At 30.3% G+C, this 24,752-nt stretch overlaps 1 protein-coding gene across 4 annotated transcripts in view; it reads right to left on the reverse strand.

The window, feature by feature from the left end:
- LOC142320562 (uncharacterized) overlaps positions 1-24,752 on the reverse strand; it is a 249,684-nt gene that overhangs the window by 144,487 nt on the left and 80,445 nt on the right. The window contains exon 7 of one of the 4 annotated variants that reach the window (XR_012755430.1): positions 22,181-22,475. The exons of the other annotated variants lie outside the window; for them this stretch is intronic. The gene's annotated coding sequence lies outside the window, so the exon portion shown is untranslated. Of the gene's footprint in view, positions 1-22,180; positions 22,476-24,752 lie in introns of those variants that run through there. 4 annotated transcript variants of the gene reach the window in all.

The following is a 24,752-nucleotide window of genomic DNA, read 5'->3' on the forward strand; positions in this document are numbered from 1 at the left end:
GGAAGGCATATCATTTCAAATCAGACTCCTTTTTTCTTAACTTATCTTCTTTTTTTTTAATTTAAATATTTTTATTTATTAATAATTAACCTCTGATTGTAAAAAAAAATCTACAGTAAATAATAATTCAATAATAACAATAAAAAAAGAAGAAAAAAAATCAGAAATTATTCATGAAATAAAATTTTATGTACTTTTAAAAATGTGTGTATGTAATTTAATAGGCGTACAAGGTAGTCATGTGGTGTCCACATCAGTTACTTTTATTTTAGCCTACAGAATTGGGTGTTAGATTTAGAGAAAACTTTACTTCCGTAAATTTATTAAGCTTAAATATGAGTATTTTTAGAAAAATGTTTCTTAAAATTTATTCCCCACTTCAAAAAAATATACATTCTGTTTTTTTTTTGTTTTTTTTTAGGGTTTTTGGCTCTTACTCTTTTAATTTTTATTATTAATAGTCGGGAAAGTCAAGCAATACTTTGCCAGCTTTTTTTAAATGCAGAAAAAAATTTGACTAATCACAATAAATTCACGGAATGACGAAGTACTGGCTCAAAATTATAAAGAAAGTTACGAATTATACTGGCACAAGTGGGTCCGAATTAGGTGCATTTAAAATGCTATATAAATATGTATTTCTGTAAAAAATAAAAATATAAATAAAAAACTGGGAGAGGAGAATTTAGTGGTTCCATTATTTTTAATAAATGAAGAGGAGTCTAGAGAGAAATCTTGCAGATAAAATATAACCCGGTACAAATTCAAGGTTAAGATAGAGAAACTGTTTTGAGTTTTATTGTACAGGATATAATTAGTAAAGCCTTCCTGTCGTTAACCAGAACCAAGAAACACAGATAGGTTGTTAAAGTTAATTATACCCTTTTATGAAAATTGTTGATTCTAATATTATTTAAAGTAAATTATATAAAATCAATAACATCCACAAACATGAAAATTCAGACAAAAGATATTTTACCGTTATTTGTTTAATAGATAAAATGTATATTACAATCTAATTTTCAAAGACCAACAAAAAAATTAATCATAAAACCCCCCACTCTCTTGGTTAATCATCTAGCCTATTAATTAGACCGATTTAACCAAAACAGAAAAAAGACAATATATTACAGCTTTAAACTGAAAATTTATTGTTAAACAGTACGATAAATAGAAGTGATGCCCATTGCCAAAAAATTACACAGCTTTTTTATAGTTTTGCAATAGCAAAAACCTTTTATTAAATTTTTGAGGCCCACGTATCAACAGGGTTTTTTTTTATATTATCACGGAATTCGTTAGAACTTCGTCGGTAAGAGGCGATGAAGTCAACGAAGTTTACTTTTTCCTGTTTAGCTTCCGGTAATTACCTTTCACATAACACCTCAGAGGATGATATGTATGAGTGTAAATGAAGTGTAGTCTTGCACAGTCTCAGGTTAGACCATTCCTGAGATGTGTGATTAATTGAAACCCAACCACCAAAGAAAACCGGTATCCACGATCTAGTATTCAAATCCTTGTAAAAATAACTGACTTTACTAGAACTTGAACGTTGGAACTCTCGACTTCCAAATCAGCTGATTTGGAAAGACGCGTTCATCACTACACCAACCCGGTAGGTTTGAATTCAACGAACTAAGTTTACAATTCTAAACATGACCTAACCTAACAGTAAAATGAAAATGGGGGGAAAAAATAAGCGTGAAAACATTACATTTCAGTCCAATTAGATTAGTAATAAAAAATACTTTAAAAAATATACCTCGAATTTTGTTAGACAACGTTTTTTTTTCAATTTGATGAACCGCGGGACTCGAATATGTCATTTTATTAATTTTTTTAATGTACCTTTACGAATCGCGCCGCTAGATAGCAGTACTTGATAGCGTACAATATTGATTCATTTGTATGTGATACATATCACATTTACAGAAATAATACAATTCTTATGATTATTCGTTGTTTAAAAAATGAAATCGGGTAGGTAAGAGTTTTTTAACAAATTTTTCAATTTTTTGCTTATTATATGAAACGCTTAAATATTGTTTATTATCTATTATTGTATATATATTGTATATTATAAATTTAACATGTATTCTTTTTTATAGAAAATTAAATTAATAACAGATTCTGATAACAGAAATGTAGTGGCTTACCTTTTCTGACATCAGTATCATTTTGTTAAAAATAGTTTTATTTTACAGAAATTTTTGTTTTTTAGCTGAAGAAATAATATCTGAGATACTCTTACGATACGGTTTACAATTTCATTGTAATTTTTTTGGATAATGAGTACAGAAATAAAATTAAGCATGAAATTTCCAAATATCAAATTAAAAAAATTCAATTTTCAGAGTTCCTTGTGGAGGACAATTTTGTAAAAGATTTTTATAAAAAAAGTGATCCTTAACAAAAAAAAAAAATTGTTTAAAAATATTGAAAAAATAAAGTATAACTTTATAATAATAGTACTGAAAAATATTGCTTCTCATTTTGAGTCCGCTGCATATTAAATGGACCAAAATTACTTAAATTTTAATTGCCCTTTAAGTGTCAAAGAAAAAAAAATTATTTATAAACTTTAAGAGTGAGTGTAAACAAACGTATTATATTTTTTACAGGTGGAAATAAATTATAAGAAAAATTATTTTTTAAATATTCATTATAGGTTAAACTTAACAAATTTGCTTACGTTTTTTCTAAATTTAACAACCCCCCAAGGCTGAAATGAGAACGTATAAATTATCAAAAAACCTTTTTTGTGTTTAAGGTCCGGGATTCATAATTTTGGAAAATTATAGACATTTTCTGATAGCCTACAGGATATGATGCTTAAAATACCACAAATTTTTAAAAAATATTACAGTCGAAGGGAGATGAAAAGAAATTATTTTGATTGTTTGTGTCGCAATGTAGGTAACAACAAATTGGGCAAAGTAGTCTTTTCTTAAGTGTTTTGAAAGAAAATCGAAATTAGTTTCTTCGAGATATCTCTTACTCCAGGCGAATTAAAAAGAAAATAATAATATGATCAATGTCCCACATATAGAAATATTTGAGCCAAATTTGAAGAAAATCGGTTCGGTCAATCCTGAGATACAAAAAGTCCAAAAGCAGTGCGACACACATATGTAAGCATAGTTTTAGGACTGGGCTTATTATTTTAATACGGCAGTATCTACAGGTTATTATTTTGTTGGTTTTTGATGAAGCGACTAGCCAGTTCAGTCAAGTGACTGATTCGCGGCCATCTTCGAATCTGTTGAATCAGATAAAAACATTTACCCGACTCAGACATTATCTCTGAAGACTGTTTTTAAGAATTCTTAAACCTCCGAAGCTAATTTCCCGGATTTCAAATAAAATTTGATACAAACACGTTCCGTTTTTTCAACAATTTTGCGAAAAAAATAATTCATCTCCTAAACTGAAAAGATGTCTTCACTCACCAGGATGTTACTCTACTGAGCAATGATATCGCTGTAATCTTTTCAGGATGTTTCAAGGAACATACAAGCTTCCCCTTCTAACCTGCCGGTATTCTACCTCTTCCTAATAAGCAGTGGCGGCATCTGTCTTAAAACTTTCTAATCACTTCTTGTACAAAAGTTTTTTTTTATCTAGATGAACTTGTTGGATCCTAAAATGAAAAAATATGGGAAAAATCCGATACCCCATTTTTAATACGATCACCATACCCTTTAATCCTAACCAGTGGCGGTTCGCGTTTAGGCAATGTGAAACGGTAGCACCCCCTATTTCCACTTGATATTATCGAAAAAATTTAATATAACGAGTCCTTTTTTCGTTAATTCTTTCTTTATACTTCTACGATATATAATTCGTAAACTTAATGTCAGTAGCCATCCCCCAGTTTATGAAAAATATAAAAAAATCTTTGTATGGAACTGTGCGATTCACAGTCCAGCGGCGTGGTGTTTGGCTGTTGTGCGCATGCGCACATAGGAGGCTGCATGGGAGAGAGAGCACTGTCGCTCCCGTAGTGCCGACCCTGGCGTGCTGCTGGAAGGTAGTTTTTTATTTTACTCCGCGTGTGTATGGAACGTTCCTTGTTCGTTCCCTTTTCTAGTTTTGTCGGTGGAAGGAATATGAAAGCGGTTTAATTGTTTTTTCAGTAGTGATCAGAAGATGGCGGAAAGCAAGAGCTCTTTGATTCCCAAATCTGTCCAAAAACACGCTGGATGGGCGAAAGAGAAGGTATTTAATAACAACTAATTATGTATTTGTTTCTGTGTACATAATAATTTAAATTAAGCACCATTGGACTACATACAGTGTTTTTGAGCGGACCTTTTTATTAAGTTATTATTTAATAATACTAAAAATTATTTAATAATTATTAAATTAGTTATTATTTAATAATACTACTGGTATTGACATTTTATTATTTCTACGGTTAAACCGAATACCATATTCGTGAACGTGATAAAGTGTAAAATTAGATTATTATCCAGCTTTCAGCTCTTCTAATTTCATTCATTTTTTCGGTTATTTTATTTTACAGAAAACTTTAACCATGGCCTTGAAAAGGCCCAGAAAAAAAAATTCTGGATCAGCACCCCCACTAATTTTAGCTACAAGCCGCCCTTGATTCTAAATATAATCACCGGGAAAGTAAAGATGATGAGAAGGAGTGATAATCGATTATGTGCCGAAAAATGACAGACACTGATGATGCAGGTATCCACCACTACAGAATAATTATGTTTAAGAAATTGTGTTTTTTTTAAAATACCTTTTGCTAATAGGTAAATTTATTCAATTACTCGATTTACTACGAGTTCAGAGAAAAATCTGCTTTCACTATTCAAGGCTTAATATAATTTATACTTGTAATTATCATTTAGTATCATAATAAACAAAAAGAAGATAAAATAATGATACAAAATAAAATTGCCAATAATTTAAAAGCGACCGCAGCTCATCTTTTTTTTAATCCATCTAAACTTGTTTTTCTTTCGTATCTTCTTGTTTGAAGGAGGAAACCCACCTTGACGTTTATGTGATAGTTCTATTGCGAAAGTAAAGAGTTAAGGCAAAAAGAGAGTAGTGACGAGAAGAAAATACTTCAGAATTTGAAAAAAATTTCAGCGACTTGGTCATTACTACCAAACAATCTGGCTTCAGTTGAAAGATAATAAATTGACATAAATACTAATGATTCAAAGTATATTTTAAACCAAAAATCACTTAGTCTTTTAAATGAAAGTTTGTTACATTATATTTTCTCTCTCCTGAACGTGTCAACTGCACGTTACGATGTCTGGCGCTATCCATGTTGTCTAAAATTCTTGTGAACTTTAAACTTACCGTAGAGAAAAAAAAAAAAAAAAATTAGTTAAAATGCAATTCTAATTAATTAAATTAAATACATTTTAATAAAAAATATATATAACTCTTTTTTTTCTTGAGAAATACAAAACATAATATTGAGCTGTCTGCTGCTAACAAAAGAGCCATTTCTTATTAAACAGTAAAAAAGGTTTAAAGAATTTTATACCTTCAAAATCTCATTAATTTCTGTTTATATAATATAAAATACTGTCAGATTAAAATTAATTTATATGTAATTGGCGTGCAAATGATGAATGTTTTATAACAGATTGTTTTTTTAAAGTCAAAGTTCAAAGTTTAAAATGTTCAATTATAATAATTATTTTATAATTATTATTCTTTGTGATTTTGGATAATTAATCTAATCTTTATTTATAACGTCATAAAGCCATGTTGAAAAATTTTTCACTAGAATCAGTCCACACTGCAGTGAGAAGAATGCTGAAAAATTATCCGAACCGAATGCAGGTTTTCCGTTAGCTAACTATGCTAAAAGGGTTCACTACTGTCAACGGTTCAAATACCTCATTGCATTTTAAATCGATAGTTTTTCATAGATGAACCTTGTTTTACCTTGGTGGGTTCATTAATAATCAGAACTACCGGACCTGGGGTACTGAAAACCGGCACATTTTCTTTGAATCTTTCCTACAACCACAAAAAAATAGGCGTTTAGTGTGACGTTTCAAGGCGACGAATAATAGGATCCTTGTTTTTTTGAAAAGGTTTTGAAAAAACTATAGATGCTGCCGTCTACCATGAAAATATCCAACAGTTCATAGCCTCCAAAAAGATGAGCGTGACTGTTGCAAACAGGATAGCGTCACTTGCCATACATCTTGCTCTACTTGCATACATCTTGCCCTACACAAAGAAGTCCAGACTTCTTTCTGTGGGGTTATTTTAAAAAAATTGTTTATAGGAGTAATCCACATACCCTGCAGAAAATGAAGATAAAAATTACCAGTCCCATCCAGGAAACAAGACAGAGTACAGATAACATGATTAGCCAGGAACATGGTCAAACGTGTTAACAATTGCATAGAAGTGGATGGACATAATTTTCAACACCTTATGTAAATTATTTAAGTGTTTACCAATAAATTATTAATTATAGACTCTGCTAAATGATGGGGCCTCTTTTAAATTGAACACTCTGTATTCGTTTTCCCGTTTTACTATCAGTCTCTCTTACCAACAATGGCGGCTCGTGTGTAGGGGGCAGCAGCCCCTATTTCCACTTGATATTATCGATAAAATTTTATATAATGGGTCCTTTTTTCTTTATTTCTTTCTTTATACTTGTACAATATATAATCCTTAAGCTTAATATCAGTAGCCTACCCCCAGTTTATGAAAAAGACAAAAATCTTTGTATGGAACTGTGCGCTCCACAGTTCCAGCGACGTAGTGTTTAGCTGTTGTGCGCATGCGCACACAGGAAGCTGCATGCAAGGGGAAGAGAGAGAGACTCGACCCTGGTGTGCTGGTGGAAGGAAGTTTTTTTTTTTTTACTCCGCGTGTGTTACGCTTAAAAACCATGTACCATATTCTTGAATGTAAAGTGTAGAATTAGATTATTACCCTGCTTTCAGCTATTCTATTTGATTCTTTTTTCTTCGGTTCTTTTGTTTAACAGAAACTTTAAACATGGCTTTTACACAATTTTAAAACAATGGCTAAACGTTTTCTGGAGCAGCACCCCTACTAATTTTAGCTACGAGCCGCCACTGCACCTAACAGTTCACGGTATAAAAGTGATATAAGTTACAGTATTCAGCTTTATAATGTTTTAACACGGATTCATACCAGGTAAACGAAATTGAGTGATGACGACCTTGAAGCTATCCGTATCCGTGGTAATATTAAATAGAACATCGTTCAATAAAAATAGATGTTCGTTATCTACTGTAAAGTTGCTTATCAAGTTTTTAATAAAAAAAATAATCGCAGTAATTTAAAAATAACACAGTACTAATCGTCAAAGTTTGGAAATTTCAGTTGACAAGCAGGGTGAGGATGGATTGCTAGACCGGGTAACTGGCTTGTTCCTATCTACGACATGTCGCGGTACTCCCCTCGACTGTATTAGCAGTGTCGTCAACCACACACACCAGCTACAATTACAGCGTTTTCAATTTCGACGTGTATATTTAGATACTTTAGTATTAAATGATATACAGTGTAATAGTTTGATTATATTATTTCAATAAAAAGAAATAAAATCTTAAGTTGGATAAGATAATGGTATAAAAAATATTTACCTAAGATCCGATAACTTGGGATTATAATTATTAATACATTTAAACTGCTGACAGAGAATAAACACAACGAAAACTATGACTCATATAAAACATACACAATGACGTAATTGACCATGTAATTATATATACTTATATTAACTGTTTTAATACAATCTTAACTGCTGAGCGCAGGATTACGTGCTGAAAGTAGTCAACCCAACACTTCTTATCAAATTGCACTGTTTTGTTCAACTGACACTGAAAGTTTATATGAAAACATTTACCACAAACTGCGGAAGTATATTAATTAATAATACATTTTATACACTGTTCTCTGGACAATTAGAATTTCATTACCAAAAGACTCTCGATAAATATTAACTGCCAAAGTTTAAAAAACGTAAATACATACACGCGCTCATAATTCTATATTTTTATTATATTTCAAGTCGTGTTGGTACTGCTAGTACCCCAGTAGAAGGGATAGTATCGATATCACATCGTAAGTAGCAAGAACCAGTCGTCATTCCAGCACTTAATCACCCAACTAGCACATCAACTGAGCTTTCTAAAAATTTTAAGGAGTAATACTCGAGTGTAGTTCTTTAATTTATCTATTTTCACAGTCAGTTTTCCAGTCGTCAGATTGAAACGACGATACCTTAAATTTTTATTGTTATTTTTTTAAATTTATATTTATTACATAAGCTGTTTTATTCCTCTATTTTTATTTTTATTTATATAAAAGACTATTTAAGACTATAAAAGACTATTTTTATTTATATAAAAGATACAAAATGCACTTAATAAAATTGTTATTTTTCATGTTAAAAGAATTTGATTCTTTTAACATTAAAAATAAAAATATTTTACAATATACAATATTTACAAAATTTATTTTACAATATTTTGTATAGTTCAGTTTGATTTCGATAATGTATGATAAAAACTGAACTATACAAAATATTGTAAAATAAATATTGTAAATATTGTATATTGTAAAATATTGTTATTTTTCATGTTAAAAGAATTTGATTGGTTTTTTAAAAAAAGTGTCTCCCAGTAATGTCATGAATTACACTGATGGTCGATAATGTATGATAAAAACTGAACTATACAAAATACAGATTGCTTTTGTATAATCAATATACTAAAATAATTTTGTTTTAGCAACGGTTAACTGAACACTTAGTAATTCTTACTATGTTATGAAATTCACATACGCCAAAAAGTACTTTAGATAAAAAAAAAAACAAAACAAAAAAAAAGTGTGATTTGAGTCACAATCTTCAAAAATATGTATAAAAAGTTGAATATCAAATGGAGAGTGCAGAAGTAAAGTAGAAAACCCTTAGGATGCAAACATAACTCCTAGCAATATGGCCTGTAAACAATTTGAAGAAACTATTTATTTATTCTCTACTGAAATCGAAGAAAGAGAGTTCGTATATCATAACATCCGTGTACATTTGTTAGTTCCATTCATCTGAACCGTTACTAATGCAGATAACTGACGAAAAATGTAACGTCAAGAAACTGCAATATAAATCAACAAAACTTTTTAATTAAGTTTTAAAATTTGAATTAAATTTTTAATTTAATAACGCATAAAATTCAAAATAAGTTTGAAATAAAATTAAGCTGTTTAAACCAATTTTAAAATGAAAACCTCATAACATTTTATTTCATTAATAACTTCTGATATTTTTTCATATATATATATATATATATATATATATATATATATATATATATATAGTTATTACTGAATTATTATTTATCGTAAATATATTTTTTTTACAATCACAGATTAATAATTATTAATAAATCAATATATTTAAATAAAAAAAAATATATGTATTTTATATATATATATATATCAACAGTCCTAAATCCAAAATTTCAACATCCTACGGCGAATCGTTTTTCAGTTATGCTAGATACATACGTACGTACAGAAGTTACGCTGTAATTAGTCAAAATGGATATTTCCGTTGATATCTGAAAACCAAAATTTCTCGTGATCACTATACTTTCGTTATTTCGTACAAGGAATAATAAACATCTTCTATACAAATTGTAGTCAACATTGACAAAGCGTACTAGTATAACAATCATCAAGAAATTACGATCAATATTTAACTACAAAGATAATAACCAACTTATTTCCCAGAAAAAAGCTTACACATTCTGCCAAAATATATCTGCGAACGTAATATACAGGGAAAATATACATATACAAATTTTTTACGAAAATTTATCTCCAGCTTTATTTATTTGTAAATACATAAAAAAAATTGTTCCAAAGGAACGGACGAAGGCTAAACTGAAATTTTAAGGCTATTTTCCGTATTAAATTTACTTTGTTATTTGCTTTAATTTTAAATTTAAAGGAATTTAAAAAAATATATATATTCCCAACAAAATTATAAAAAAAAACATTCCTTTCGGCACGCCGGAAGACGGAGGTAGATTTCACTGGTGCTAAGTTGGTGATAAAAAAGATTTCCACCTTAAAGTTAATAAAAACTTTAAATTTACTCAATACGACAGTGGTTGAATGTGAAAAAAGTTTCACATATTGAACATATAACAAGCCCCCCTATCATACAATTCCAGCAACATTTTGGTCATCCCTTGCCGTAAGGATTGGCCAAATAAAAAATTGTTACAGACAAAAGTTTTAGGTAATGTTTAGAGGATTAACGACCACTTTAAACCGATTGGATACTGTACCTATTAAGGAAGGTATAATTTTTGTTGTCTTCAAAACCCCATTTTTCCACCCTCTGGGCCAATGGTTGGTGATATCAAAAAACTTTACTTGCATAAGTTTTAGGTCTTTATCCAAAGAATAGTAGGAACGTTAAACGAATTCTATATTTTACTTAATAATAAAGTTATAACATATTTTGTTTTTTCGAAAAAGCTCCCTCATTTCCACCCCCATGGTCCGATTTTGGCCGTTAACAACTCGACCGAGATTTTGGGACGAGTTAATTTTAAGGAACAACTTTTAAGTGATTGGCGCAAAATTACGGCAGTTATCGGGTCCACAAGAAAGTAAAATATATATATATTATATAAAATTTTAAGCTGACGGTGGTTTTGGGGTCTGGGGAATGTGAAACGTGAAGATATGTTGAAATACCACCATTAAACTATTTTTAAATTTATCTACATAAGCAGTTAGACATTTTTTTAAATTTTAATAAAATTTTTATTTTCAACAGTTAAGCAGTACCTTGAGATCTTTTCCTAAAATGTATGTTCACTGATTAAATAAAAAATAAAAAACGGTTTTTATAGACTTAGATGACATCTGTAATTAAAATTAAAAGAAATAATTTATTAAATTCTAAATTTTGTGTGTACAGAGTAAAAAAGGGTAAATTTAAACATGGAAGGTGAGCCAGTATTGTTTTTTATAGATATAATTCCAACCAGGGATTACGCTAAGTTCCACTACGAACTGAACTACAAAGATAATAAACGACATATTTCCCAGAAAAAAGCTTACACATTCTGCCAAAATATACCTCCTAACAGGCGGGTAATACAACATTCCTTAAATTGTGATAATCCAATGTGGATTTAGTATAATGGATTTTTATTTAATTAATTATTGGTTTGGGTTGTGATACTGGAGAGGCCGAGATAATTTTCCTACCTGCTCTTCGATTTTATTGCACTCAGATATATGCTAATAACTGTTCAAACCGGTTTTCTATTTTGATTCTTCTACGTCTTTTACAAATGAGGTAAACTGTGACGGTCTCGTTCAGTAGCCTAAAGGGATTTTTAATCCCATTAACTAATATGCCTAAAGTTAATAGCATACCTTGAATTTCAGGAGGATTCTTGTTTTTCAGATTTTAATTTAAAAAAACTCATCAATTTGTTAAATTTATCTTTCATCATAACATAAATAATACATACTACTTAGATTGGATACTTTACTACTTTAGATTAAATTAGTAGCTGCAGAGGCGGGGCGTAGGCACGCCCTGGCGGGCGGCGTCTCGGAATGGGATTTTAGGTGTTCAAAACTGATTAACTCTTGTGTAAAAATATATTTTTTTGAATGATGAAAATTGATATAACGAAAGTTAAATTAGAAATTTAACTGTAGAAATTAATACTAACGAATCGGGATTTTCCCCTAGTAATTGGTACATTCCGGTGCCTACTTTTTGGTTATAGTTCATTATTTTATGAAGAAAAATATTCACATAAATAAAAAAAATATATTATATATATATATTTCGCATATATATATATATATATATATATATATAGATATATAATGTAACAAGAATATACCTGACCGCTACGGGACATGTACCAACAAATCGTGATTTTCCGCTAGTGATCGGTACACTTCGGTGCTAACCTAAGAGAGATAGACACATACACACAGACAGACCCACATACAAATGCCCTTTAGTAGGGTAGGATTACATGCGAACATCACTATAAATATTTCGGAAATAGACAAATTTTAATAAAAGCATATATAAAATTTTTACTGCTAAGTTTTTGATGCCTGTAAAAAATTTCAAACACTTTATTTGAAAGATTCGTTACGTAAATCCATAAACAAAGCATATTTTAAGGCTAATGACTATGAAAGCCTTTTTTTCTTTCTTTTCCTGTTTAGTCTCCACAAATTACTTTTCAGATAATTCTTCAGAGGATGATATGTATTAGTGTAAATGAAGTGTAGTCTTGTACAGTTTCAGTTCGACCGTTTCTGAGATGTGTGGTTAATTGAAACCCAACCACTAAAGAACACCGGCATCCACGATCTAGTATTCAAATCCGTGTAAAAATAACTGACTTTACTAGGACTTGAACGCTGCAACTATCGACTTCCAAATAAGCTGATTTGGGAAGATGCGTTCATCACTAGACCAACCCGGTGGGTGACTATGAAAGCCTTCTTCTTTCTTTTTCCTGGTTAGCCTCCGGTAACTACCGTTTAGATAATACTTGAGAGGATGAATGAGGAGATATGTATGAGTGTGAATGAAGTGTAGTCTTGTACATTCTCAGTTCGACCATACCTTAGATGTGTGGTTAATTGAAACTCAACCACCAAAGAACACCGGTATCCACGATCTAGTATTCAAGTCCGTGTAAAATTAGCTGGCTTTACTAGGACTTGAACGCTGGAACTCTCGGCTTCCAAATCAGCTGATTTGGGAAGACGCGTTCACCACTAGACCAACCCGGTGGGTTGACTATGAAAGCCTAACTTTACTAATCGTACCTCACGAAATCCTAAACCAGATTATTTACGTTTTGAAGCGTTATACTTTATGAGTTAAATGGATCAGCCAAATATCAAATCGGTAACATATTTATACATTTTTTCCCTGAAGTAGTGACATCTTCGCAACTTCAATTCGAATTGATATGAATCGAATTATTTATTGGCTTTGTTGCATATTTAGTGATGTAATTCAGATAAAAAAATGTAAGTTTTGATGAACTGATTTTTAATTAAAACTTTTAACTTTCCTATTAAATAAAAACGTCGTCATTGCCAGGCAAGTGGGTCAAAGTTGTCAAATTCCTTTTGCATACGCAACCGTTGTTATACTTGTAAAGAATTTATCTATTTTTATATTAAAAAATGTATATAAATAAATAAACAACATCGTCAATAATTTTTGAAAAAATAAAAAAATAAAAATTCTTGAAAAGTAGAATATTTATATTTAATAAAATAAAAAAAGAAATTATAATGTCCATATTTCTTTATAAATTACATTTAGAAGAAAAAACAATACAGGAATAAAAGGACAAATTTAGAAGTACAGTAACTCCCGAAGATAAAAAAATTCACCTCATTATACTTTTGACAGAAATCTAAAATGAGTGTTAACCATTTCTGAACGGAATGGCTTTATTACTGAAAGAAAAATTCAGTAGGAAAATAAAATAACAATAAAAAAAGATAATTATGATCAAAAGGAAGATACTGCGGAATTAAATATTAAATTAGGGGAACGTAAAATAGCAAATTTTCCTATTCAGAGAGTAAAATTACAAAGAATGGAGGAAGTAAGTACAGTAAAGATCAAGGCACAAGCAAGTAGATCTTTCATACAGGAAACAAGGCTGCCAGTACGAAATGTAGATTTAGTGAATTAGATTCAGTAATTTAGATTAGTGAAAAACTTGAATTAAATTTTTAAACTAAAACCGTTGAGAACTTTAAAATATGATGTTACAAGACGATGTTGAAAATTAGGTGGGTTGACAGAATATGAAATGAGGTCCTAATTCAAATATAGAGGACAGAATAATATGAAAATATTGGTAAAAAGGCGAAGTGGCCTGATAGGACAATCACTAAATTTATTTTACGGAGTGGTAGCGTCTCGGCCTTTCATTTGGCGGTCCCGTGTTCGAATCCATGGATTAGGTAGGCATAGCATTTTTCATAAGCTACAATAATTCCATTTCCGCCTCTCACGCACAAGCTGAGACTAGATCAAGGAAAAAATAAATAAAAAAATTGTTGAGTTTACAATTTAGGTTACCAAAGAAAAGAAGAGAAATTAATTGAGAATAGTATCAAATCAGTTTAATGACTGTTGATTCTAAAAAAAGGTATTTTTAGGTTAAAATGAGTAATGGATTAAGTAACACATGATTACTACATTAAGTTATATTTTTTTGCAAATACTGTATCAGGTAAGGAGAAAAAAAATGATTTTACACCACCACAATTTAACTGCAAGAGATTACAAAACAAAAATCCACGACTGGTTTTGAGAATAATAATTAAATTCCCGATTTTCCAATAAAATTCAAGAAAAAGATAAAGATTGTGAGCCTCATCCAGTAACAATAGTCCTTTATTTTTAATAAATATAATTTAATCTTTTAAACTTATTTTTGTCGAAAATTTCATTTTAAGAAACTTTATCGTGTAAAGTATTTCATAAATATGTTATTTTATTTTCTATTTCAACTATTATGCCGCGATAACGGACCTCTTCAAAACTGTAATCATCTTATTAAACAATTTTATCATAAATTAACTAATTCGATTATAAATCATTGAATTTAAACGGTTCATAATTCTTTCTTATTAGGAAAAATATTGTAACTATTTAATAAAATTGATAATTTACTAATTAGTGATTGTTTTGGGGTTCAAATGGTCTTGCTGAGGCCAATGGCTACGATCGCATATAGAAGAGATAAGTATTTTTCAGTAATATGGTAAAAATTACTCAATGATAAAAATGTATGTAAAGATTTTTATTTTGACAAAAATATAATTTAAATGCCTCGGAGATTTTGGAATTATATGGTCCTATACATGGCAGGTTTTGTACTAGGGTAAATTTAATAATTTTTTACTATAATTTTTATTAGGGATAAGTTTTATAATTAGGGAATAATTTTTTATTAGCGTAAACTTCTTCGTACTTTCCTTCTTTTCATAACACAATTTTTTTCTTACTGCTTAGTATTCATTACGATTTTCTTTAACTATTTCCAAAAGAGAATTACTTGAATTTACACTTTTATTTTACTACGTGATTTGCACAAATTTTAAGGTAGTCGATAGTTTAAGATCGACACAGGTATATAGACAGGAAAAATCATTTACCTACTTTTACTAAGATTGTTATTCTAATATCATAATCGTCATATGAGAAAGTTTACATCTGGGAAATAATTTTATTGTCTGACGATAAAGAACTAGAAAAAAAAATAGTAGATTCAAAATGTTACTCCTCTATTTTGAATCTGACAACCGATCTACCATGTTTTCAACCGTTCAGTTAGATGTTAAACTGGAGTTTCCAAAACGTTATTTTCTAATTGATATACAAACAAGATCTAAGATTAGACTGTGAATATATATATATTAGTGAATATAATATTAGATCGTGACTTGTCCAGAATTATTTTACGTTATCCAAATAAGTGTTTCTTCCACTGGAATAACGAGAGACATGAATAATTGTAAGTAATAGAAACAAATAATTTATGGGACTTTGGAAAAAATTTCATCAGTACTATCATTAATTTACCAAAAATGATTCCTTAAAATAAATCTTTGAGAAAAGAATGTACAACTTTAAATTCAACTGGTACGTTGCTTATTTATTTTTTATCTAAAACCGAATCTTATTTTAATCAGTGTAACCAAAGACCGCGGGAAATGTTTTTGTTAATATAAATATAAATAAAAGAAAATTAGTCGTGTCTTGTTTAAGCTGGACCCATGTCTGTTCGTTCTTTAATAAGAACAAACAGACAATAAAGAAAATCGGCCACCACTTAAGAATCCAATGATTAAACTGTGTCCTATCTAACGCCACAGTTGGAGAAAAAGACAAACGATAAGAAAAACGTGCAGATAGCGAGAACATATTATATACACATTCTCCACAAAGGATTCCCGAGGCAATGGAATCCATTCCTGATAAATGGGGTAATTTCTACTGAGGATCAGCAGCACATTATTGATTATGATTTTGTACTGAGCAACTTAAACACAGTCCGTTACAAAATTGGTTTTTCCTCCGTAGATTCAAGAGGCATCCAAAAACAGGTTCAAAATTTACAAGGGACAATCTCGCCTTTCCGAAGACTGTATGGCATGCGAAAGTACCCGACGCTCCACAAACTATCCAATCTACTCTGTTACTGGAGATTGTGTTCAATTAAAAATTTTAATACTTTATCTGTCAAATCTTTACTAGGCGCGGGGTTCGCGCTTCCGCGGTTTCGGTCAGTTAGTTTGAGGGAATCGTGTTAGATTGGATGTGAAGATGTCCGTTTAAGGCCTACGTGAAGGCGAAATTTGATCTGTATTTTACTGATGCAAATGTCTGCCGAGGCATTTACATCGGTGTCATCGACCTAGGCCTGGGTGATTACTGTGAGATGTAATTGTTTGACCCAGGGCCGTGGTTTTGATTCTGGAAACACAAATTGGATTGTACAAGTCATCGATACAAATATGAACACTAACCATAGTTTTAGTCGATCGACAATTGTAACTTTCAGGGAATGGAAATTATACAAATACATCCACCGAGTAAACTGTGTCGGCATTGTTAAATCCTGGTGGCTGATTGCTTATCAACACAATAGCTTAACCATAGCCTGTTGACTGAAACCGGATCACTGTACTAAAGTAGGAACGACTGAACCCCGAATACTCAGGCTGGGCCTCCGAAAAAAATCTGTTCTTTTATAGATGCCAAATGGAATATAGGAAAGGTCGCATACGTTTGTTTCTGGGGCGGGCATGTGATTGAGATGTTGTAGATTTGGTTCACTCGTTTGAATGACTTTACTGTGAAGGGAATTCGTAAAAGTGCAGTCTGTGATAAGTGTCACGTTTAAGTTATTAAAACTGTAAAAAGTTACTACAGGCTTCATCTGTTTTATTTGAGCTACACAAAAATAATGACGACAGAAAATTTCCGATTTTTCAAAACTACCACACGATCTTTTACGTAGGTCGTACTGTATAATTTCTTAAATGGTTTTTTGAAATTAATAATAAAAAATATTTTCATAAGACATCGTAAAAACAATCTGTAACAAACATAATTAGTTTTGCAAAAAAATATTTTTAACAATATCAGTATTTTTTTTTGTCTTCAGTCATTTGACTGGTTTGATGCAGTTCTCCAAGATTCCCTATCTAGTGCTAGTCGTTTCATTTCGTTATACCCCTTACATCCTACATTCCTAAAAATTTGTTTTACATTTTCAAAACGTTGCCTGCCTGCACAGCATCGGTATAATGAACCAATATTATATCACAACAAAAAAAGTACAGCAACAATCGATTCAAAATTGCCTTTACAATAATCTTAATACGTAAAATACTTCAATATAAAAATAAATCCACGCAAGAAAAATTCAACATCTTGCGTAATGCGCAATCAAAAAATAGTTGGAATCCCAATCTCCTTTGATTCAATCTGATGGTTTTAAATGAAAATTATAATAAAAATAATTTTCCAGAAATAGATTAACGTTTACTATTTACCTAATATTTTTAAAATTAACCATTTTTAAATATATCAACATCGTACAAGCTATCATGAGCATAAGCATTTCTGGAGTTCGTGATAAATCACGAACAACATTTACGATAAGCGGTCGTTTCTTTCCAAATATGTGACAGATATTTCATAGACAGAAGAAACTTTTTAGTTATATTATTATATTCACAGAACACAATTTTCCGAAGGGACAAAAACAGAATAAATATAAATGATTTTTGTTTAAATTAAAATTTTGTTTTTACTATTACAACCTAAGTCCTGCTTTCACATATATCTTAACGAGAAATATAATATGAATGTAATTAAAATTAAAATATTAAAATTAATATGAATGTATTTAAAAAATTAAAATAAAACACCATATTCTTCCACGAATCGGACCTGTGATTCAGAGGTCAGCGTACTAACCAGTAAAATGAATCCATTATGCAGATGTAGAACTTCATTTATATTACTTTTCCTTTCCCCGACGAATATAGCTAGAATAACTATATTAAAGGGAAAAATTAAAAATTATTATAATTATTTAATTTTGGAGATTATATAAAAAATGGGATATCGGTTTTTTTTTTGAAAATCTTTACGTTGTAGGTTCAACTAGTTCATCTAGACTATTGATTCTCGAACTTTTTCGCCTACCCCCCCCATATTGAGAATCAGAAATTTTCTAGGCCCCCCAAAACTCTTAAACTTTACCATATGTTAAAAAATAATAATTGCATTTGCGTGGGTTTTTAAGATGCGCTCTTAAAAACAGAAATTGCAATTATTGTTTTTAAACGTGGCATATCCTATTTCTGAGTTGAAACTTACATTTTAAATGAGAGCAATTAAAACGCATATTTAATCATATTGGAAGTATTTTTTACTAAAATTGCTTTCAAAATATTACAATTGTATCTACATAGTTATAAAACAACAGTGTTGATAGCATATTCAATATAACAATAAAACTTTCAATTAAAAGACATACAAAAAAGAAATTAAAAATTTCGTTTCAACCGTGTCACGCTCGATCAAACACAAAGAAAAACTTTCAAATTTTTAAAACTTTTCTTCTCGCTAATTTTTTTTTTAATTTGATGATTTTTTAAATCTGAAGTATACTGTCACAAAGTAGAGTATTCAAGCTTTAATTTTTTTTCGTCTCTAAGCTTCTTGGTTGCAAAGTTAAAGTAGTTTGAATACAATCTATTTTATCATAAAATAGAGGTGTCCCTTTAATTTATTGTACTAGTGTAGTAGGTATTTAATTTTAGTTTGAAATATCAAGAAAACATAATTTCTGCCTTTTTTTTAATCAGCCATTCCTAGACCGCCTGAACGTTCCCAGTTTTCTGAGGGACATCTACCGCCCCCTTGAAGGCCTCTAGCGCCCACAAGGGGGCGTTTTTATAGCTCACTTTGAGAACGAATGATCTAGACTAAAAAAAAGATATGTATCTACATCACTGTTTTTGACCTTATATCAGGATTGACCGAACCGATTTTCTCAAATTTGACTCTATATATATAGATCATAATAACTCTTTCAAAATTCATAAAGGGGATGGGGGATATCGCGAAAAAAACAATTTCGATTTTCTTCAGAAGCATTTTAGAGAAAACTTTATTAAAGTAAATTTGTAACCTACAAAGCACATATATTAAATAATCCAAAACATTAAAAAAAAAAAAAAAAATCAACCGCCAACTTTAAAAATTTAAATATATGCTCTTTTGTCCGATCTCCCTTTGCTTTAAGTAATTTTTTAAATTATAGAACCCGGACTAAAATCCAGAAAAAGATTATTTTCTTATTTTAACCTTTATTCAACGGGGTGTTAGATTTAAAGAAAATCTTTCTTAAACAAATTTATTAACCTTAACTTATATATGAAAATTTTTAGAACTTTTTAAAATTTATTCCCTACTGCTACAAAATATATATTCTGTTTTTTGGCTCTTATATTTTACTTTTTACAGTTATTTTTTCTTCATCATTTAAAGGTATTTCTTTTCTCTTTTTTCCTCAGGTACGGTCTCAGGTCGACCATTTCTGAGATGTGTAGTTAATTGAAACCCAACCAAAGAACACCGGTATCCACGATCTATTATTCAAATCCGTATAAAAGTAACTGCCTTTACTAGGACTTGAGCGCTGAAACTCTAGACTTCCAAATCAGCTGATTTGCGAATCATTTAAAGGCCTATTAAAATTATAATATCTTTGGCACCTATATTATATTCTGCACCCAAAATGGGAAGCAATTTTTTTCCATTACTTTCATAAAAGTTATACTTTATTTTTTCAATATTTTTTTAAAAACAATTTTCTTATAAATTAATTATTTTTATTGTTAGGGATCCCGTCTTTATAAATAAATCTTTCCTAAATTTTCCCTACAAATTAAGAAAGCCCCTAAAAATAAAAAAATCTTTTATTCAAAATTTTGGAAATTTGATATTTATATCTTATTTTGGTAATTATCATATACAACAAGAAAGCATCCTTGACACTTGCGCTTCCAAATTTTTAAAAATTCGAAAAATGTTTTTTAGATTTTTGATCTCAATATTTATAAAACTAATTTTGATGGATGTTAGTGTTACTAACATTTTTTTAGTATATCAGAATTGTGAAAGAACATATAATGATTTTTATTTTACTTCGTAAAAAGATTAAATTATTTTATTATAAAAATAAATATCACATCTTTAATGTTTGAATGGCAGAAACTTTTAAATTTTGCAATGAAAAAGCTGTAAAATTTATTGACTGACTGGGCCAGCATAGCCGGGAAAGGTACGAAATACTTTGCCAGGTTTTTAAAAAATTCTTACAATTTTTAAAATAGTTTTAATAGTACGCAATTTTTAAAAATTATTTCATTCTAGATTATATATATATTTAATAATACTAATGTTAATCTTTCATATCGTAATGTCAAATCGAAAATGAACAAATTATTTTCATTCCGAAGTACAATTACAACCGAACCAACTATGCGAGACGAATACGATCACCCTTAAAACGCAACTAGATAATTCTGGGGCATCTCTTTCACCCTTCAAACGACCTGGATTTCACCATCTCATCACGTTTAGCTGCTGCTTTGCCAATTCAACGATGAAACAGCAGGCGTCCTGGAACGCAGTATGTTTAATTAAATGACAGCTATCTCGGGCTCTCAGCATAGAATTATAACCTGTATGTTTTTTAATACGATTATAAATAAAAATATTCTAACGCGTCAATTTTACTTTTTAACTTCACTGATAATAAATATAATTTTTTTTAAAATAAGTAATAAAACGTTCAAGGTAAAACATAGCACATCTGGGATAACAATTGAACAGAAGGTAATAAATATCTATTAAAGAACACTATAAACTTTGACTACAAATTATTAGCAGTAATTTTAAACTTAAGAAATAAAAGTAAACTAACGCAATTATATTATTTAAGAAAAATTTTTTTTTCATCGGATAAATTTCACACGATAAAATACATATACAAATTTTTTACTAACATTTATCTCCAGCATTATTTATTTTTAAATACATAAAAAAATTGTTCCAAAGGAACGGACGAAGGCTAAACTGAAATTTAAGAGTATATTCCGTATTAAATTTACTTTGTTATTTCCTCTAATTTTAAATTTAAAGGAATTTTTTAAAAATAATTTCAAACAAAATTAAAAAAAAAAAAATTCCTTTCGGCACGCCGGAAGACGGAGGTAGTGGTGCTAAGTTGGTGATAAAAAAGATTTCCACCTTAAAGATAATAAAAACTTTAAATTTTACTCAATACGACCCTGGTTGAATGTGAAAAAAGTTTCACATGTTGAACATATAACAAGCCCCCCTATCATACAATTCCACCAACATTTTGGTCATCCCTTGCCGTAAGGATTGGTCAAATCAAAAATTGTTACAGACAAATTTAGGTAATGTTTACAAACAATAATTTTAGGTAATGTTTAGAGGATTAATACCGCTTTAAACCGATTCGATATTGTCATATTAAGGGAGGTATGATTTTTTTTTTGTCTTCAAAACCCATTTTTCCACCCTCTGGGCCAATGGTTGGTGATATCAAAAAACTTTACTTACATAAGTTTTAGGCCTTTATCCAAAGAATAGTAGGAACGTTAGACGAATTCTATATTTTACTTAATAATAAAGTTATAAGATATTTTGTTTTTTCGAAAAAGCCCACCATTTCCACCACCATGGTCCGATTTTGGCCGTTAACGAACTCGACCGAGATTTTGGGACGAGTTAATTTTAAGGAACAATTTTTAAGTGATTGACGCAAAATTACGGCAGTTATCGTGTCCACAAGAAAGTGAAATCTCTCTCTCTCTCTCTCTCTCTCTCTCTATATATATATATATATATATATATATATATATATATAAAATTTTGAGCTGACGGTGGTTTTGGGGTCTGGGGGATGTGAAACGTGAAGATATGTTGAAATACCACCATTAACCTTTTTTAAATTTTAATAAAATTTTTATTTTCAACAGTTAAGTAGTACCTTGAGATCTATTCCTAAAATGTATGTTTTCCGAGTAAAACACAAATAACGGTTTTTGTCGGCTTAGATGACATCTGTAATTAAAATTAAAAGAAACAATTTTATTAAATTCTAATTTTTGTGTGTACAGAGTAAAAAAGGGTAATTTTTATACATGAAAGGTGAGCCAGTATTGTTTTTTATAGCTATGATTTCAACCAGAGGTTACGCTAAGTTCCACTACGAACTGAAGTTCAAAATCGATTTAGGCATTCGTGCGTGATACCAATACAAACATCTCTTCAGTTTTGACTGTAAAAATAAAAAAAGTAGCAATTAACAGATAAATTAAATTTTATATATAAAAATAACAATCGTTGGAAAAATTAAATATATAAAATTTTCTAAATAAACTTTCCTATTAAATAATGAAAATATGACTTCCTAGAATTAGAGCGAATTCTATTAGGTAGAAAAAAAAAATATTTTTCATTTTTTAAAAAATAAACTTAAGACTGAATCTTTGACAAAATAACGACAATTTTCTTTTCATTTAATATAAAATTAAAATAGATTGTCTTTAAAGAATAATTAACAAAAAGATTCCAGAGGTGTGATTTTATATTAAGTTAAAATACGAAAAATGTGAAATTTAATGAATAAAAAATATCAAACTATTTCTACAATTTACTTTCAGGAATCAAACAGAACGTTTAAGTCGCTCGTAATATAACTACAAAAAATTAAAAAAATGCAATAAAATACGATACAATCTTGATTTAAGCCAATCTGTTCTACCGATTACGAAGTTATCTAGAAAATTTATTCGTAATAGTTTAAAAAACAAAAAAAAAATAAAAGAAACATTCAAAACAGCCCAGCGAATCTTGAGTTATAACGAACATCGTAACAAACACGAATGAACGAAAATACTCCATAATGCGGGACCCCTTTGAAAATCGGTAAAATAAATTGAAAACGAATATAACTGAATAAGAATTAAAAATAATAAATTAAACGAGGAATTAGAGGTTTGTTAACTACCAATGAAGTAGTCGAGACTACTTAAGTTATCGAGTTAATAAAATACACTCATCAAAATCTAACTACAGAGAGAATTATTAGTTTTTAATCTTATGAACAAAAAACAATTCAATTTGTTTATCACAGCAATTTTGTTTTAAACAATTATAATGAAAATGACGTCATAATAAAGAGATCGCTAAAGAAAGAACTTAGAATATGTACGTATTGAGGATCTACTTATTAAAAAAAAAAATTACTTCTACTATTTGTTTTAATAAACTCTGATATTTTATCTGGAATTATAGTAATGACTCGTATGTACAGGGTCATTCACGGGAACCGGATGTTTTTGAAGTGGGACGTTGTACTCGGACCTTCGTGGTGGGAGGGGCACGTGGCTGGTGTCTGACGTTTCCTTTGTTCATAGCATTTACATTTTAGTCGTTGAGATGGAGCCGTGGACGCTAGACCAACGCCTGTACGCGTATGACAGTCTTGTGCGAAATGACGAATCCGTAACTGCTGTTCAGCGAGATTTCCGCCGTCAGTTTAATATCCATCGTAATGAAAGTGACCCTTCTCGTAACACAATATTGCGATGGGTAAACAACCTTCGAACAAGTGGTTCAATATTGAAGAAAAAACCACCGGGTCCCCGACGAACTGTTAGCATTCCGGAGAACATCAGTATAATTTTAGTTTTAGTGTACGTAGTACTGTTTTTTTGACTTTAAAAGGCGATTACCCGGTACGATTTGAACAAGTATTACAGTTTTCTAATACAGTACATACTTTCTTTTTCCTGTTTAGCCTCCGGTAATTACTTTTTAGAGGATGATATGTATGAGTGTAAATGAAGTGTAGTCTTGTACAGTCTCAGTTCGACCATTCCTGAGATGTGTGGTTAATTTAAAACCCCACCACCAAAGAACATCGGTATCCACGATCTAGTATTCATATCCGTGTAAAAATAACCGACTTTACTAGGACTTGAACGCTGGAACTCTCGACTTCCAGATCAGCTGATTTGGGAAGACGCGTTTACCACTAGACCAACCCGGTGGGTATATTGTACGTACTGTAATGAATTTTTAAATCAAACGGTTCATGTATGTCACACATATATGAGTGCACCTCACCCTTACAGGAGAAGTAGGGTGAGATGCACTCATGTTTGTGTGAAGGAATGTTATCATTTCAAAAAAAAAGGGTCGAAGCGTGGCGACGTGCAGGGCCAGGGAGGTAGTCTTTTTGCCTAGGGTGTTCGGATCCGCCCACATTCAAGAGTGGAGGGGTCGGGACTCTCCGATGATGGCATAAAGGGCCGGTTGCCTTGGGGGGTGTTTCAAAAAAAAAAAGAAAGAAAAACAGTTCGGTAAGTGAGTAAATTAGGAAATATACTGTATTTTGTTAAATATTTTTGGTGTAGTGTACTGATATACTGTACTAAACTAGTATTTATAATTAATGTTGCCGTCTGTATTTTATTAATAACATCGCCCTAAGTAAGTAGGCATGATTTTTTTCATTTTACATAGAACCGAACCATTCTTCCTTAAATGA

The sequence above is a fragment of the Lycorma delicatula genome, chromosome 2, assembly GCF_047948215.1.
Source record: "Lycorma delicatula isolate Av1 chromosome 2, ASM4794821v1, whole genome shotgun sequence".
Taxonomy (NCBI): Eukaryota; Metazoa; Arthropoda; class Insecta; order Hemiptera; family Fulgoridae; genus Lycorma; species Lycorma delicatula.